This window comes from Lasioglossum baleicum, chromosome 18 (assembly GCF_051020765.1).
Source record: "Lasioglossum baleicum chromosome 18, iyLasBale1, whole genome shotgun sequence".
Lineage (NCBI taxonomy): Eukaryota > Metazoa > Arthropoda > Insecta > Hymenoptera > Halictidae > Lasioglossum > Lasioglossum baleicum.
The window spans coordinates 5,383,142-5,398,122 of NC_134946.1; the positions used below are offsets into that span (position 1 = coordinate 5,383,142).

General features: G+C 37.4%; 1 long non-coding RNA gene across 1 annotated transcript in view; it reads right to left on the bottom strand.

Moving 5' to 3' along the window:
- The window catches only part of LOC143217890 (uncharacterized), a 151,734-nt gene that overhangs the window by 19,529 nt on the left and 117,224 nt on the right, over positions 1-14,981 (bottom strand). Inside the window, exon 5 of the long non-coding RNA XR_013010931.1 lies at positions 13,228-13,377. This is a non-coding gene — a long non-coding RNA (uncharacterized LOC143217890). The remainder of the gene's footprint in view (positions 1-13,227; positions 13,378-14,981) is intronic.

A 14,981-nucleotide genomic window follows, 5' to 3' on the forward strand; every position in this document is an offset into this window, starting at 1 on the left:
AGCCTTCTTTCCCAGACAAGCTCTTCGAAAAACTCGTGTTCAAAAATTCTCATTTTTCCACATATTTTTTGTATAATAACGTTGTATATTTGTATATAACGTTTGTATAATAACTAGATAGCAAATCTCTATGTGCAAAATGAAGATTGTTCCCGTTGGTTTTCTATCTTTAACCATTTCGATAATTCAAAAATAATGCGTGGTTACTAATGCATTTTTTGTAAGAGTATTCCTTGACCGAAACAGCTCATAAAGTTTGCATTCAATAGAGAAAGAAATTAATACGAATGACTTTGAATTTGTGGAATTAGCAGAAGCATTACTGACAACGGGGTTACCCAATCGTTTATTTGGAGTTGTTCCACGTTAAAAGTGATTTGATAGCCCTGAAAAGGGATGATTTTTCTAAGTTTCTACAGGTTTTCCATCGATAAAAAAATTAGATTATTGATTATTGACATTTCTTATTCAAAGACGCACAAATTGGAGTTCGAAATTTTTGTCTAGGCCCAATACTTTCGGAGATATTCAATAAAATGGATTTTCCACCCAAATTTCGAGAGCTATTTTCATCCCCTTAACATCAATGTCAGCCGCTATAAAAAAAATACGTGTCAAATATTTGTTTTGAGTTCTATGTCATACTAAAATTTCATTAAAATCTTGTGAGACATTATAATGGTTAGACATTTTTGCAGGCTTCCCGGGAGACCATTCGGTATTATAAAATATAAAGCAAATGGCCGCCACCGTGCTTGACAAAATGTCGTTTCCGGGCTGAAGTGAAAATACGAAGTGCCTGGCGACTGATAAAATTATAACGGCTGAGCAGGTCTCCGCGGTGTCTCTGCGGGAACAGCCGTGCCCTTTCTCACGGTCGAGATCGCGAGGTCGCGAGAGAAGTCTGCCGCAGTTGGACAGAAAAGTTGCCAGGCACCTAAGTCGGTCTAGACGCGAAAGTCGCGCGCGAAAGCGACCGCCTAGTATAAATAAGTTACACTCGGAATAATCTTGAGCGACACTCTTCCGGCGGCGACGCCAGTGCCACGGATTGCCGAGATAAACCAGCCCTCGGCGCGACTTCTTGGCCGCGACTGTGAACCCAGCATAATTTTTCATCCGTCTAGTCGCTTTACGACTATAGCTGACGAAGTTCTCCAAAATTCCATTACTCGAAAATTATTATAGGTAGACTGCCTGTCTTTATGCAAAATAAAAACTTTCTACCTGAATCGCAACTAGCTGGGCTGAAATAAATATTTAATTTCTTGCTGAATTTGTTTAACAGGTTGAAAATAATATATTAGATGATTGCATAAGTTCGTGCCCGATTTGAAAGTGAAATTCGATGGATAAATTTTAAAGAATACAACTTTATTAATCAATTATATGTACATGTAGTCACCATTCTTTTCTAATTGTAGAAAGTTTAACCATTTTTTAATTTCAGTTTAACCGATCATTAACCAAATCTTTAACCAATCTGTAAAATTTAACCATTGAATTGTATTTTCGAATCGTTGAATTGTTTCGAATATTTAAATTCTTCAAATCATTTTACTGTCAAAAATCAGACCTGCCCATTTTCATTATAGGTGATACGAGAAAATGTTTCAAACGAAAGTTACACGATATTGTAGACGAGAGTTATGTTAGTTTGACATTGCAGTAACCTTGAAATTGTTTTGCAACTATAGCTGACAAAGTTGTCTGCACAAAATTCAATTACTCGAAGATAATTAAAAATTGTTTCAGACATAGAATACACAGGAGAGAGTACGTGACGATTGTATTTGTTTGACAAACCTATATATATATATATATTTGTTTACGAGTGCTTGAAGGTGACACCAACACGTTTCCGGAACACTGGAATACTTTTATTGTTGTGTAAACAATTATTGAGATATAAGCGTCCAAAGTTGATGTACCGAGAATTTTCGAGGTTTTCTTTTTTGGAGGATTTATTATAAGTAGACAGCGGATCTTTATGCAAAATAAAATATGTCTGCGTCGATTCCAAGACACAGGGGCTAAATAAAAATTTCCTTTTTGTTTTATTAGGTGTAGAAATTAATTAATTAACTCTGGTTTGAATGCAAATAATCGCCTGCCATTTGATAACGTTTAAGTACCAATACACACAGTTATGAACAGACAGCGGATTTTATGCATTTATGACAAAAACGAGTAGGTGTAATTTTAAACAGTAAAAAGATTAGAAGAATTTTAAGATATTGTGATATCATTTTCAACCTATTAGACATATTAAGAATGAAAATAAATTTCTATTTCTATTATAAAATTTTTATTTTGCGTAGAGATCCGCTGTCTAGTTATGAAACCTTTGAGTTTGCCTTTCAATCAAAGAAAAATGCTTCCGAAGCCGCTGAAATGATTTGTTCTGCTTTGATTTTGATGAATAGGAATTGAATTCTGCTTGAAGTTTCATTTATTCCGATCACTCCGCAGTTGCCTGACAGATGGACAAAATTAGTATGATTACATTATAAATAAATATCTACTAAATTTGTTTTAAAAAGGCACCGAATTAATTTCTACACCCAATAATTATTTTATTAAATTGGAACTAATACATTGAGGGTCTTAAATTTTTAAAATATGTTCACTACTTTAAATTGTACGCACCAACTTTTGTTATAAATGAATAAAATCCGCAGTCTAATTACAGTCGTCGCTGACAGAAAAAATTATTAAAAATTACCGGGCAGTTAGGGTAGCTTGCATACTTTTTCACAGCATATATCTGCGCGTATTTTCTAAATCGTTGATTGAAATTATGTTGAAAAGTTCCTTGAAAAGCAGAAACATGTGGCGTGAAAAAGTACGGGCTTCACCCTTTGAAACGAGCCCGGATCGCGTTTTCACTTAGTTACAGCAGCTTGAATTATTAAGTAACAATTCGCGGAGCCTCCGATACTCGCATCGATCCGGCCAATTACGAAAGAGCCGCGTGCTGCATAAATAAAAGATCGCATCGAGCGTCTCCTTTATCAGGCGAATCCCTCGTTCACAATAAATCGTAGCCGGCGATTTACCATCGAGCCCGGCATGGCATGGCGGCCGCTAAAACGCTTGCGCTTTTCGAGCCTCAGAGCCACACACGTTCCCACACTCCACCTCCTCCCTGTTCCACCTAAACGTTACGAAATTTCGCGTGAGACGCACCTAACGCTGCCATTTTTTCCCTGTATCGTGCATATAAAACCCCCATGCGAGACTTCAACTTCAAAAGTTACAATAATTGCGTCGGATATCAATAACGATTTCAAAGATGAACATTGATCACTAGAATGCGGATTTTATGCATTTATGACAAAAATGGGTAAGCACAATTTACAGCAGTGGACATATTAAAAAGATTTAAAGACATCAGCGTATCGGTTTCAGCTTAATCAAATAATTAAAAGAAGAAAGAAATTTTTATTTCTCTTCTGTGTCTTGAATTTAATGCAAAATAACAATTCCGGGATTGAATAAAAATGCATATTTTTTTATTTATTAATTTTTTACCCTGGCAACAGGAATGTTATTGCAACCATGGCATTTCCCTGAACTATCGAGGTTATAACCGATAGTCTTAACACTAAACCTATCACTGCTGCCGGTCAACTGACCGGTTTTATATTTTTCATTTAGGAAATTGATTCGATGTAATTCTGTATCCAAGTACATATTGTTCTAAAAACTGCAGAGAATCTAAATAAATACAGCCTCGTCGTTTTTGCAAACTAAAACATGTTAATCGGTTTTAGTGCACGGTGGGTTTAGGAAAAACTGTAGAAAATCTGAATAAACAGAGCCTCGTCATTTTTGCAAATTAAAACATGTTAATCGCTTTTCGTGCACGGTAGGTTTAGGAAATTGATTCGATGTAATTCTGTATCCAAGCACATATTGTTCTAAAAACTGCAGAGAATCTAAATAAATACAGCCTCGTCGTTTTTGCAAACTAAAACATGTTAATCGGTTTTAGTGCACGGTAAGGTTTAGTGTTAAACGTTTCTCCGCTACTGTGAATGTCGATGGCCGTTCAAGGTCAGCCAAGGTCACACAAATTCCACGTGCGGAGCGATCAAGGAGCACCGTCGGCTTCCTGTTCGGTCGAGAGCGTTTCTTGCTGCCAGTTGCTGCCCAGTTTTTCACGTGTAGCGCATAAAGTGTTGTTGTCAACAATTAAAATAGCTGGGATATTTATGTGTTTTTAACAGCGCGGAAGAGGGATCTCCGTTCGGTAATGGGTACGAGGAGCTGAAGAGGATTTGCGTTAGTTGCGCGGGTGACGTCTACTTGACGGTAGCTCGACAGCCATTACGATAATAGACGATACATATGTATGCCAGGTTCTGGATTCATAAGCGAACAGGGCCGAGCTACTTGAGGCCCATGTCAGGCTCGTTCGCCGCGCTCCTCCTTATGCAGAGCAGGGACGATTTCCCCGTGTCTGAATGGCTTGAATAATATACGTTCGAAGTTAATGGTCTCCATTCAAGGTGCTTCTCATGCCACTGTACAGGCCGACTCAGGCGAGCGGAACGGGACGCACTTCTCTCCACTGCGATCGCTGCTTCCGAAAGGAATTCGAAGATGTACACTGCCGCTCATAAGTGTTTAGGCACTCCTCTTTTCATGTATTATTGGTACAGAATTCTGTTTACTAAAAAACATTAGAATAAAATGAAATACAGTCGGTCACAAGAATATTGGGACACAAATATTGCGACAAAATTGCAATAGACCCGAATTGTAGAAAAAATACTAAAAGTTGCATTTCACAACTTCTTTATGTGGGCCTATATTGAAAAATTAAAAAATACGTTTTGTAGATCTGTGTGAATTAAACATATTCTGAAAATTTCGTCAAAATCAGTCGACGTAGCAATGAGCTACAAACGTTTAAAGATGGTGAAAATTGCAATTTTTCACGATTTTCGACAAACAATATGTTTATCTAGAAATTGTATTGTACAATGATTGATTTATTGCATTTAAAGTATTAGATAATCCGCAACAACACTTATTCTCACTGTTCATTAAACGGCGGAATCCTTTTTCAAAACTCACTGTGTTCTTATTCGATTTTTTACGCTTTTTCATTAACCCTCGGACAACGGACAATTTTTGTAGCTATACAGGGTGTGGCCGGACGGGTGGTACAACCGAGCAGGGGGTGATACTATACATATGTAAAAATAAGTCGAAAAGAAGTTTACGAGAAAATCGAGTTTGAAAATGCAGCGAATACACGTGCTATTGCATAGGAATCGTCTGACGCGTCTGACCATGATCAACCATTTCTACTTTGTGCATATACTAAAGCACGCGAACCTGGCGGAACTTTAAACTTGATTTTCTCGAAAACGAAGCGTCAACCGAAAAAATGTTATTCCTGCTTTTCGACTTATTTTTACATGTAGTATCACCCCCTGCTCGTTTGTACCATCCCGTCCGGCCATATCCTGTATAATTGGCAATACTTAGGACTAGGGATGGGATCAAGTACCTCGCAAATGGATTGAATTCAAACTCTCCATAAGTACTTCGAAAAACAGAAATAGTACTTCTAAGTATACTCGAACCTATGTCAGACAGTTTCGAACCTTTTACAAGTACTTTGGTAAACGAAAATAATACTTGCAAGTATATTCGAATCTTGGTCGAACAGATTCGAAACTTTTATGCATATCCTACCGGAAAAATTCTCTGATTTTTCTAATCATTATTTTGTTCACCGTTAAAATCAATTATGTTGTCCTCTAATGCATAATTTCATTCAACATGTATAACTATAATTTCATAATCTATCGGAAATATTATTCTTAAATAGTTACGAATTTAATCAGGAAAGTTCTTAAAACCTACTATGCAGTTCTGATTTCCAAGATTCGAGTACTACTTGTGAAAGATTCGATTCGTTTCAACATCGAAGTACTTATAAGTATCTTCTCGAAACTTGTAAGTACTCATTCCGACGTTCGATATCAGTTTGTATAAAATGAATACTTTTCAAATATAATAATTGAAACATTGCTTTTAAGTAGTAATCGAGACCCATGAAATGAAACTTTGTTCTTGAAATTGACTCGGATTCGTGAGTACATATTGAACTTGATCCCATCACTATTTAGGACCGTACACAGCTGTAATGAATCATTTTAAAAAATTTACTTTTGATATCTCGTGTAGTCTTTCCGATATGCTCAATGAAACAGCTATTCAGTTAGTTTAATTGCCACAAATTGAGTACTGCAATGACAATTTGGATATTGCTGGTCAAAAATGACTCCGGCACAGCACTTGGAGGGTTAATAATGGCCGGGCCTTCTCTCTTTTGCACAGTAGTGTACGTGACAAGCTTCAGCCGTATTCGCCAGCAAAATGAGGCATCTATGCCAACTCGGAATTTTATTTAAACTTCTAAATCATATTATTTTAAGTTTCTTGTATTTTCAATAATTTAATTCCGATTTTCCTCCTGTAGCAAGATTCTCTCCGATTTTGCCGATACTTAGAGCAAGGTCTTGGTGTGACCGACTTGCCCACTTCACATGGGCAAAGTATGGCACGGATTCGGCATGCAATTGCCATGGGAACCATGAAAGGGGGGTTGGTTCTCTCTTTCTGTCGTAAATTGAAACGTTCGAAAAATGTAACCTATTGTAACTTTGCGAAATCCTTCGGTTTATTACGAACGAAGGATTCGCCTGATAAGAGAGAGACTCTGAATGCAATCTCCTATTTATGCATCACGTTTTGCCATAATTGCCTGGATCGATGCGAGAGGTTTCGTGGATTGTTACTTAATAACGATTACCGTTGAAGATTGGCGTCGACATTTTCGCCCGGGGCTGTCAGTGTACGAAGAAACGATTGTTTCCACTAATTAGACGAATTAGCATCTATATCTGAAACGTTAGCTTGCATAATTATGCCGAAGCAGCTTCACTACCTGGTCTTTGAAACATTAATTATTTATATTTTTACCGATGTGATAAAATGAGTTATTTCTGGAAAAATGTTTAATATACTTCAAAAGTTCAACAATATTTTCCTTTGTAGCTTGGTTTAATGGTTTAATTCGATTTTAAAGAATATCTTCTTTATTTATTTTGTCAAAACACAGTGATAGAGCTCACTAATAGGGGTACCCTAGAATGACCTTTGTAACACAATACATTAATATGTAGTTCATTTGTTTTTTTGTCAAATTAATTTTTACTGCTTGCATAAATATGAAAGCACTTTAACCCCTTGCCGTATCTTGACGAGCCAGACTCGTGGTGAAAGTTTTTAACAAAGTCTAAGAAATATGAATGTCACGCGTTTCTTTTTAGATGACATAAAATTTGATTCGTTTGTGATCAATATTTAAGCATTCAAATAAGTGTAGTCATACAAAAAAGATGAATTTTCTTTTCCCTTCTACGACATTTTTGTGCATATAGACGTTTCAATCACTGTAACTGTAAAAAAATGGTACGGCAAGGGTTTATAGGGTTTACAATGGGGCTCCCGTAGGGCAGAGTTGGGCAAAAATTTAATCAACGACTGACGAACAAATTTCTACTTCAATCGTACATCGCAACTAACAATTAATCTCCTAGTTTAGTCGTTAATTGCGGTTAACGATTACATTCCTTTCAATCCTAATCGTCAATCGGATAATTGATTAATAGACTGCGGATCTTTATGCAAAATAAAAAATGTCTGTGTCGATCCTAAGAGACACAGAATCTACATAAAAATTTCTTTCTTCCTTTAATTATTTTAGTAAACTGAAACCAATACGTTGGTGTTCTTAAATTGTTTAAATATATCCACTGCTTTAAATTGTACGTACCAATTTTTGTTACAAATGCATAAAATCGGCAGTCTATTGATTAATGATTAACTGCTGAAAATTAAATTAAATACAGAAAAAAACTGAGTTTAGCTGTATTGCCATTTGTTCTATAGTACAAACTCTGTTTGCATGCTTTTATGTTTTTTTCTTTCGATGATTCCTTTTTTTAATCAATGATTGACGATTAACTTCATGAATCGATTGAATCAATCGTCGATTTTTCAATGATTACCTTTTTTAATCGTACACATTAATCGATCGATCTCGATTAAAATTTTGATCGATTAATGCCCGACTCTGCCGTAGGTTGACGTAATGCGTTTCGAAAAATGCGAAAAATAATGTAAGGGGGAAATGATGTGCCAGTAACTTTCGCCATATTCAGTACTGAGAGAAAAGTGCTTGCACGAGCACGTCTATGGTTTTTCGCTGGCGATATGCGCGATACAGACGCGCTTTCGGCGAGCCGGGGGCTGCTGGGAAACAATGGGTCCGGATATGCTCACGGGTCGTCGTTAAGAATACGGAATCTGCTCTATCGGACGGTATTGCATATTATCTGGCCTGCCAGGGGGCATTGGTGGTGAGTATGGGCGAGCCAGCGAATTATCATGGTAATCACAGAACGGTAGCCGCTGGTACTGAGAGGTCAGACCGATGCCACGAGATTGCACTGGCCCATGGTGCTCGTAGGTGGACACACCGGCCATGGTATTCAGAGGTACCCTGTGGTGTACACAGCTAGCTCTCCAGCTCCTTGTACTTCGATTCTATTTCTGGAGGCTCTCGGATAGGAAATCGAGCGGCCAAGCTCGCTGAAATGAAATTGAGGCTGTGCCAGCCTACCATCTGATGTTCTCGAGGACAGATTTTAGAGGACATGCAACGTTGCTCCGGATCAACAAGCCTCTCTCGAACCAGTTTTATCATGTTCGAATTCGAGAACATGCGCAGTGCATCGTCAAAGTGTTCGAACGCCACTTAAAACAGTATAAATTTTTAAAAATCGTAACTAACTACCTGACCTTCTTTTTAGCAATCAGAAACATTGGTTTAGTAAATGACGTGTCGAAAAAATTTTGAAAACACTTTTTGGATATACAATTTGTTCTTTAGAGTTAAAACTACCCCTGGCAAAAATGTTCTATCGGTAAATTACTTATATCGTCAATGTGGAAAATATTTTCATTGACGATAAAGGCAAGTGCAATGATAAACCTGCGGATTTGGTGAATTTATGGCAAAAATGATTAGCTACAATGTAAAATATCTTTTTCATCGTCGGAAATATCAATTAAAATTAGAAAGTGTCTAATGCTTTGTCATTATAATTTTCTTTATAAATACTTTCTAAAAAAATTTCTAAAAACTACTTTATATTTTGTAAAAGAGCAAAAGAATCCAAGGTTTTATTAACGTTTTCTAGAATATCAATAGCTTTTATACTATGTGGATGTTCAAAGGAATTAATTTATCGAATAATAATCTATACATGCATCTTTCTTCTTCTGAAATATATTTATAATTATTTATACTCGGATATGTGTATTGTAAATTGGGATTGATTTGATGTCGAAACAAAAGCTTCGGATTGAGAGTCGCTGGTTAGCTGCGCAGATAAGAAAGTCGTGATCCTGGGTAGAGCAGCACCGCATCGTAAGAGATACACATCTCGAATGCTCCGAATTAATAAATAATAATGTAATATTGTTGGCCGGCCTGTCTCGACCTACCGGTAAACTGCGGTGCGGCACGGATCGGTTACAACGAAAAGATTTCGCTCGCACATTCCATACACGCATTCATATACTGTGTGTATTACAAAAAATATATTGAAATTAATTACCTTAATTAATATACGAGGAGATTATTCCGATGCTTAATAAATAGAAAAAATCATTATGAGAGTTCGAGATAAATACAATTTCATTTTACTGTTTCAAAAGTCACCATTTAATTATTTTTTAATTGCAACGCGCCTGAAACATCATGAAAATTTTCAGAATGTAAATATGTAAACTGCGGATTTTATGCAATTATGGTAAAAATGGGTAGGTACAATTTAAAATAGAATAAAGATTAAGAGAATTTCGAAACATGAGTTTACTATTTTCAACGTATTAAAATTATTAAAGGATAAAAGAATTTTTTATGTGGCCCCTCCTAAAAATTAGTACACAAAATTTTTATTTTGCCTAAAGATCCGCAGTCTAGTAGTACAACATACATATAATAGTTACTGTAAAAATACAAATACATGAAAGCATATTTTTTCATTTAGGAAATTTGTTATTATTGATCAAACTTTTTTTAAACGAATAAAAATTGTTTTCCACCGTATTAAATTTGTTTCAGAATCTTCGAACCATGTAGGGCAGAAGACAAACCAAAAACTAATGTCCGCGTAACAACCCTTCTGGCGAACTTATGGGGTTAAGACTGGTCGCAGATGGATCATTTCATAGTCGAGTATCGAATGATCGATTGCCTGTTAAATCCGGTTAAAGACTGTTTGTATAATCCCACATTTATCTCTAGCCTTCGAGCTAACTTTGGAGGCTCTGGTAAAAATGACGAAAAATATGGATTCCGAGATCCTGCACGAGCAGGATAGCTAGAGGGTTGACGTGTGGCATGTCAAATGTCGAACTTCAGGAGATAAGGATCTGGAAGATTCTGCGAGAGGAGGCAGTAGGTTGTCGGTGTCGGGAGTGCTGGCGCATAGACTCATTACCGAGGCTGCAGAATACGTGCAGATGCGCGTATCTATTCCGGACGACGCTCTATTATACCGCGAAACAATGGTGCCGTGGCGCGACCATGACGTTGCCGAGAAATAGTTGGTATGTTAAGGACCGGTAACATGCCACTTCATAGAGCCGCCATATAATGGAATATAATCGGCATATGGTGCACTGGCCAAGAAACACGAAACGTCGATTCCGTTTCCGGTATTTCTAAGATCATTCCGGGCAGCCCTCGCGATCCTCTGACGATACAGGCTCTATAAAAAGCAATGGTCGTCCGATCTAGAGGTGAATCTACACTCTACACTCCTGAATCGGTGGACATTTGTAAAAGAAACTTGCCGTAAAATTGTATACAGGGTGAATCACGAATCGTGATCAGTAGAGATTACTCTGTTATTAGCAGTCCGATCGAAAATGTTTTTATCAGGCATAGCATGGTTCAAAGAGAGCTTTCACGTGATTATAGCAAATTTTTCGTCAACTCTTTCTTTTATGATTTTTCAATGTCTCCTTCAATTTTTTACAAATACACCTATAAGTTTTTACGCCTCTTTGTTAGAGGACTTCAACGCGAATTCGGAAACGTATAATAACATAAAAAAATTGCAAAAGAAATTGCTTTCTTAATTTTCTTTACGAACATGTATATGTAATAAAAACATTTTCGATCGGACAGCTAATAACAGAGTAATCTCTACTGATCACGATTCGTGATTCACCCTGTATAACAAAGAAAATTGTTGTTAAGTATTTTTTACATCGACACCCTCTACTCGTCGAGAATGGAAAAGTTTGAAAGGAATCGTATGTCGCAAACCAATTGTTATTCGGACATAAGCTGTTAAAGTTTGTGTAAAATTTGATTGTGTGGTGTTATACGTATAGTAGACTACTACGGTAAAATCGCGATAGTTGTGAACGACCGGGTATGCGATAGTTGTCCGTGCAGAACACAGGCTGGTTGACAGCTATCGCGACTTTACTGTACTACAATCCAGCTGACCGTATCGATGAGACAGAACATGTTCGTGTGTGTGCCTCGAGACAAACGGAATTTAAAGGGACATTCGTCTCCCTGCCATTATATCCATTGTTATACATAAGAATATTAATTCTGCACTACATATAGAATACTAATGTAACATGTGTGTACTTACAAATTTTTCAAATCTATAAAAATGATTATTTATCGAAACAGACAGGAGTTGGACTTTGTTGGCCAATGCAATATGATGAAAATAATTATGGCCGAGCAATAAAGATTAGTAAGTCGCAGGTGGACAAATAGAAGGTTCGATAATTGCGCGCGATTGTACGTTCCATTTAAGTTCCACATTAAATTTGAGACCGATGGTAACGAAATATCGCTGGCGATGCTATACGAAATAATTGAACTTTCACATAATGTGTTTGTAAATATTAACCAACGATCGTGGCGAACTAACCACCGGGAACGTCGATGCGTATTAACCAGAGTTATTACAGACGTATAATAAACCGGTGCCGATGAATACTGGGACTATTTTATGATTGTTTCACTCTGTCGATGGCTTGAATTCAATTACGAACGTCTAAACGATATATCGAATTAGCAATTTCTCTGTGGTACATTCATGTACGTTGTTGCTATCGTTCGTTTAAATGGCTCGACCAACAAAAGCTGAGCTGAAGTAGAGCTTGCGTTCTGGAATGTAAGGTCTTAACCAGCACACAGTAAATCAGTTTAACACTTACGGAACAGTAAAAGCGATTATTGCACATTACTTTATAAAAACGTTTCCATTAACCCTCATACGTTCCTCAAAAACAGTTGCATATAAAAGTCTAGAAAAATATTTCACTTACTTTTATTTTACACTTTAAAACAACAAACTATGTTTCGTTTATAACGTCACATTTTAAAGAAGTACATCTCGCAATACAAACAGAAAGAGATGAATTATTTTCCAGTATGCAAGAACGTAAACTAAGGAACGTATGAGGGTTAAAATTTTCAGCATTTTTTAAAAATAATACGTACACAAAGAAATAGAGGAATAATGCATCTTTACAATCTTAATAATTGTATATTAAAAATGAAATGAAATAACGATTTGGGAGTAGTAAACTCGATTATGCAGATTAACACTTACGGAGTAGTAAAAGTGACTATTTCACTTTATACAAGTAACGGGAATGTGTCCACATTCCAATTTTCAGCTAGTTAAAAAATAATATATACCCAAAGTGATAAAGTCGAATAATTATGGATGCACCTTTGCAATCTTAATAATTGTGAATTAAAAATGAAATGCAATAACGACTTGGGAATAGTCATTTCAACAGTCGTGGAACGTAACACTTACGGAGCAAACACCATTTAAAAAAAAAAATAATTGTTGAATAACCATGGACGCATGTTTACAATCTCGATAATTGTTAAAAATATTAGAAACCGCTATTTTGACGTGAACCTTGTGTAAAGTCATTCATCGGATCAGCCTATTGTCTAAATAAACTATTAATTCCGCGATATTTGCGCAAAGAGGAAATAAGATAACTGGGGAGGATAGACTGGCCCCCGCTGAGGGGTGCAAGCTTCCGGTACCGACTTGCGTGAGGAGGATTTCTTACCGAGCGGCCACAAGTCACAAGTCGTCTTCGTCGGAACGAGCTCTCTTCGGGTTCCTTCCGTTCGCCATTTCTCTTTCTACCGGCGCGGCGTTTGATTCTCGAGCCTCCCCGCTGGGCTAGGTCAGGCTCGCACCTGCACGGCACCTGTGCCTGCAAAAGTTCACAATACGCTTACCAGGATTCGTTTCTTACCGTTAGATCGCCTTATTGTTTATCGGTCGGATTCGAGAAAATATCGAGCTGGCAGACCTTTGACTTTAAGGGGTGTGCAGTCCTGCAACCCTAACAAAATCGAGCAAGTCTAACATTTTTCTTTCGCATATAAAGGTACTGTAAAAAAGATTCTTTTTTGAAGAACAGTAACCAACATTTTAGGTTTATTTCCATATTTTCTCTATCACATAAAATTACAAACTGGTGAAGTTGTGTAACGTCATCTAACTCCAGCACAACTTCGGTAATTTCTGGAACGCGATGACACGATTGACACGCATTTAAATAACATTATTTAATATTTGAACATGTTTCGTTAAAAACAGAACATAAAGACAATCAACTATTTATCTATTTTTATAAATTTTGATGTCCGAGTTGATGGGTGTTGATTCGTTTGAGAATCAACCCTTAAGAACAATGAAAAATCGAAAGTAAAAGACAAAGCTCGACTGTTTCCGTAGGAGGGCAATAAATTCGATTGATATAATCGCCGTGGATAATTTGATGGCGTCTAACAATCGTTGCAGCGTCCCGGGCAAAAACACGAGTCGTATGGTTTCTCAATCGATCGGCTGCAATTATGCAACGCCCGTGGCGAGGAGCACCGCGATGCAACGTTGGTACGATGCCATCGGGGGAACCTATTCGGTTTAATATAATTATATCTGCCGTTACAGTTTATCAGGAGGCATCGAAACGCCGATTAGAATCGTACGAGCGCGCGCCTTGGCCGCATCGACCACGGCGAATAACTGCGATTATTTACTGAACATGTCGGCAATGAAATCCGCGAGGTAATACAACCGGCCTCCTCTCGCGCGAATTCATTTCCCACAGTTCGAACCGTTATTGCGGTAACGACCCTCTTCCCGCAAAACCGTATGATGATTCTTTGTTTGTCCACTTTCCCTTTTCTCCGGCATTATTCCAGGAACCCCATATTGGACCAGAATGGCAAAAGGTGGGCAAAATTAATCTCTCTGTTAATTAATTATTAATTGCAGATAGAACGGTCAAATTAACTTGACACGTTCGATGCGGGTCAGTTCTGGAACTGAATTAAGAACAACTTTACCAAGCGAGCCTGTTCTGGAATTGACAAACGGACCTGGTGATTTGCGCTCGAAATTTAATATTTAGATTTCACAAAAACAATAACAATTAAAAATATTCGCGTTTAGATCGTCAAAAACGCATTGAAAGTGTTAATCAAGAAATACGTAATCGACAGGTTTATTATACGGATGTCCCAAAAATATACTTTCTTGAAAGGAAGTGTGCCTTGAATGATTCCTGAGATGAAGTGGAACAACTTTTTCCTTTGCGAAAATGCTCTCCGACGCTTTGTTAACGAGTTATTAATGAAAAACGTGGACCAATTCCGAATGCGACACGCCCCCTCTGAGCGTAGCATCGTGATTGGCCGCGTTGGAGATCGTCCGCTGTCACCGCGCGCCCTGATTGGTCTGTGTTTGTCGCTGATAACTCCGTAATGAACCGTCAGAGAACATTATCGCAAAGAAAAAAGTTTCTCCAAA